This window comes from Zophobas morio, unplaced genomic scaffold, assembly GCF_036711695.1.
Source record: "Zophobas morio isolate AGI-343-1 ecotype UQ-CSIRO unplaced genomic scaffold, CSIRO_AGI_Zmor_V1 ptg000006l, whole genome shotgun sequence".
NCBI lineage: Eukaryota > Metazoa > Arthropoda > Insecta > Coleoptera > Tenebrionidae > Zophobas > Zophobas morio.
Window position 1 is genome coordinate 16588316 of NW_026972111.1, and position 4307 is coordinate 16592622.

Below are 4307 nucleotides of genomic sequence, written 5' to 3' on the forward strand. Positions count from 1 at the left end.
GACACATATTATGTATTTCATATTTGCAATTGTTATACTTTGTCATGTTGAAAGTTAGTTCTTTCAAGGCGCCGGACCATGTTCGGGTTTCGGTTTTACCTACCAACCGCAACCCTTGTCAACAAGCGTCCCCAACTTTCTCTTCTACCTGCAATGTATCGCTTCCGATTTTAACAACTTGGTACATAGACTTCGAACCGTCAACAACAAGTAAATACAGTGTTACACAGCACATGTTTGTGTTTCATTTTATATCAATCTTTTTCGGTACGTATGTATGAATAACAATCATACATCCAACACCTTCGTCAGTGAGTTCGTAATGCTTAATTAATAATTATATTCAGAGCGAAAAATACAACGGCTTTATTAGAAATATACCAAAGACAAGTTCTTTTCATTGTAATAATTTCTAAGAATTATTTCTGTAAACTTGTTTACTTGAAATGTTATTTTGTAAGTACCTGCTTGGCAAATGATAAATAGAACATCTGTAAGGTGACTAGATTTCAAAAGTCCGAAATCGGAACATTAGTTTCCATTTCCATCGTAATCTGATATATAACTGCTTTGAAAATTTTTAGTTGTAATATACTAACAGTACTGACATTTGCTGACATTTAAAACAGTGCTGACAACCGTATCGATACAAGTTTTGTTCCCAATTTTTCACAAAATAAAATTACTATTCATGAAAATTAGTGATTTATCCGAGGATTTATCTTTATTCTTATCAGATTTATAGAAATCGGAACATTCACGGAACGAATGTTTTAATCGGAACATTTATTGGACGAAATTTGAAATCGGAATTATTAGAGTATTGAAATCGGTACACTTCCGATCAAATCGGAACGTCTGGTCACCTTAAACATCTGCGGTAATATAGGGAAGACCCAACGACACAAACAAAGCCATAAAAATTCTTTGCCCATTGTCCCTGAAACGGGACAAGGTTTTGAAGAGTTCATTCGTCGAATTTTGATTTTATAAAGACGTTTATAAAGCGATGATGGGTAGCAAAAAAACTAGAGAGTGGTTAATTTTGATTTTATTAAATTTATTTTATCTAATGAAAAAATAACGCTCAACTTCTGCATTTACTATCCACCAGATGTTTGGGGGGTGCAGTCGGACCTTTGTTAGTTTGGTTTGTCTATGAGTCGGACGATCCCTTTTTTCCATATTTATGGTTATTGCACTTCACACTCACAGTGAAGCTGTCGAATTCCATTTGGCCATTTGGGTCACAACCACCGAACCTTTCTCGTAAATCCGTAACTCACTTCATTTTTAATGCAGTTTTGTGAAAATTGTGTGGGTTGAATTTACACTAGGTAAGTTAATATAATTCTAATGAAGTAATCATTTTAATTTTTACATGCTTCTGTTGTTTTTGATAACTGTACGTAAATAACAACAACAGTTTTTTCAGACAAGCTGGAAATACCACCATTAATCACTGAAGATACTCCCGCTGATTTTGAAGAACTTACGGTGATTGTTTTTGTAAGTGAGGCGCTTTGCCATAACATGTTGCAAAGGTATGTTACTGCAATTTTTTATGAACTAGGTGCTAATGAACATAATTTTACTCTAGACTTGAAACAAATACAAAAAATATGTGCGAAACAAAAGAAATTTTAAAGGAAACGAGTGAACAAATCTCCAATATGAAAACGTCATCAAATGTGACAAATCAAAGAGAAAACAGTAATAGAAGATATGCCGCCAAGACCACAGATAAACAAATTTTGAGGAATTAGAAGATTATCTCTGCCTACTACAACAACCAGGTTTCTTTGTAAGTTAAAAAAATACAATTAGTCCAGTCAAATTAGCGATCAACCTCGCAATGAGAGATAATAAGCTGAATTTTCGTATATACCTTCATTTTAGCGTTCTAAAAGTTGTCTCAAAATTCTCATTAAATTTTGTGTCTGCGTCGTAAGTTATTCAAGGTCAAAGGTCAAGAAAAACATTATTTTGCGATTATCTCGGTTTCTATTGCTCTAATGATGTTAACACCTATTATCATAATTGTAGAGCATAAAATTTGGGACAAATTTTATTTGAAACATTTTTTGATACACTTAATCGTTTTTGAGATAGAGGGCAGTGGGCGCGCAGCGTTCATCCAATCATACTGTAATGCAATCAACCGTGAATATCTGTGAATACTACCTTAAATTTTGAAAAATTTGTATTATTTATGAGTTAATACATTGCATTTAATAACATTTTGCATATTTTCAATACATTTATTTAATGATACTTACCTACTTTGTATAATTAAAAACTCTTTAAATGACATATTTATTGTAGGTATATCTTAGGTTAGATTATTATATATCTTAAAGTTATATTAATTTTTTCAAAGTAAATTTTAAGGAAGTAAAACGAGTTAATATATTTTAATTTTATCTTTATTCAGCAGCTGTACATTTCTTACGATTGAAATTGAATTGCAGTGAAAATCTATAAATTTTTAATAATTTAAAAAACAAAAGTATCAATTTTCTTCTTCTTCATCGTCATCTTCTGGACGTTCGGGAATTTCTGTTTCATCGTCGTCATCTTCGGTGCCCTGAATTGTTGTTTCCAGACCTTCCAGTTATAATCATGATAGAAAAATAAGTATTTAAAAACTTACACATTTTAAAGATATAGGTAAATAAATTGAGATATACAATAAATATTTCATTAAATGAGTTTTTAATTACACAAAGTAGGTAAGTATTATTCTATGAATATATTGAAAATATGTAAAATGTTATTAAATACAATGTATTAATTGATTAATAATACAAATTATTCAAAATTCAAGGTAGTATTCACAGATATTCAGTCGATTGCATTACAGTACGTATGGACGAGCGCTACGCGCTCACTGTCCTCTATGTCAAAAACGATTGAGCGCATGAAAAAATATTTCAAATAAAATTTGTCCCAAATTTTGTGCTCTACAATTATGATAATAATTGCTAACATCATTGGAGCAATAGAAACTGAGATAATTGCAAAAAACTGTTTTTCTTGACCTTTGACCTTGAATAACTTACGACGCAGACACGAGATTTTATGAGACTTTTGAGACAACTTTTAGAACGCCAAAATTAAGGCGTATACAAAAATTCAGCTTATTGTCTCTCATTCCGAGGTTGATCCCTTTTTTATGCTAAAATGACTGGACTAAATATATTTATATGTACTTACATATAACATAATTTTGGATATTATATACAGGTAGATGCCTGTAATACTATAACACTTTTTAGGAACCTACTAAACATGACACATTTCGCTTAACACGTTACATACATAGTGGGTTGCAGAAAAGTCTTATAGTGAAGCACCCTGTATGTTATACATACGCGGTGACTTCCAAATAGATTCGGAAAAAAAATCCTTTAATTGTCACACGGATTCAAAGTAATTAAATTGCTGCTCCAGTTTCAAGAAACAAATACGGAACATCTTGTTAAATGTAAATGATGCGGCAATGATTTATTCAGTTTCCATTGTGACTAAATTTTTTCTTTATTTTTGCTGTGTGTTGTTTAGATGAAAACAAATGGCACTGAATGAGGTGTAGATCTTGATATTTTTTCCCCTGAATTAGGACTAGATAAAAGAAATTACTTAAAATTTTCTCTACTTCATGATGTTGTGGTTTTATTTTCCGAACTTATTTCAGAGTCACTCGATATATACACATAAAAATATTTTCTTCTTTTCTTATTTCAGGAACTGCTATTGTCCCAGATAGGTGGTAATGGGAAAAAGAACAATGTGGGGCGTGTATTTAAAAAAAAAATAAAAAAATCAGCGAATTTGCTGTAGCTTGTTTGTTCGGTAGGAAAATTCCAAAATGGCTGGGACAAAAACAATGAATATTATGAAAGGTATTTTTTTTTTGCAATAAATATAATTATTACAATTTTTATTTTTGAAGAAATTACAATGAAGACCCATTCCGCAATAGAAAAAGAAGTAGAACAACGCTGCTCAGAGTGGCTAAGGCATTCTAGTCAACGCCTGAAGAAAGAAAAAACAACGACAGTTTATAGTTTCTGTGTCTTTTTTAAGTGTAAATTATATTGTATTATTTTCGAATTAGGAAATCATATATATATTTATTTATTTATATTATGAATTTATATTAATTTTTGTATTTTATTACTTATTACATATTTTATTTTTTCAAACATTGAATAAAATAATAATTTACTGTAAGCTCTAAATTTTACTCTCCATATCCATATCCCTAAATGGTAACTAGACTTTTTGAAATGCCTATTCATATC

General features: G+C 30.6%; 1 long non-coding RNA gene across 1 annotated transcript; it reads left to right on the forward strand.

The window, feature by feature from the left end:
* The first annotated feature begins 1343 nt into the window (after nucleotides 1–1343).
* Nucleotides 1344–4102, forward strand: LOC135123159 (uncharacterized). The gene is made up of 4 exons (XR_010279568.1): nucleotides 1344–1544; nucleotides 1601–1804; nucleotides 3748–3905; nucleotides 3956–4102. It is a non-coding gene; the product is annotated as an uncharacterized LOC135123159 (long non-coding RNA).
* Nucleotides 4103–4307: the final 205 nt, after the last annotated feature.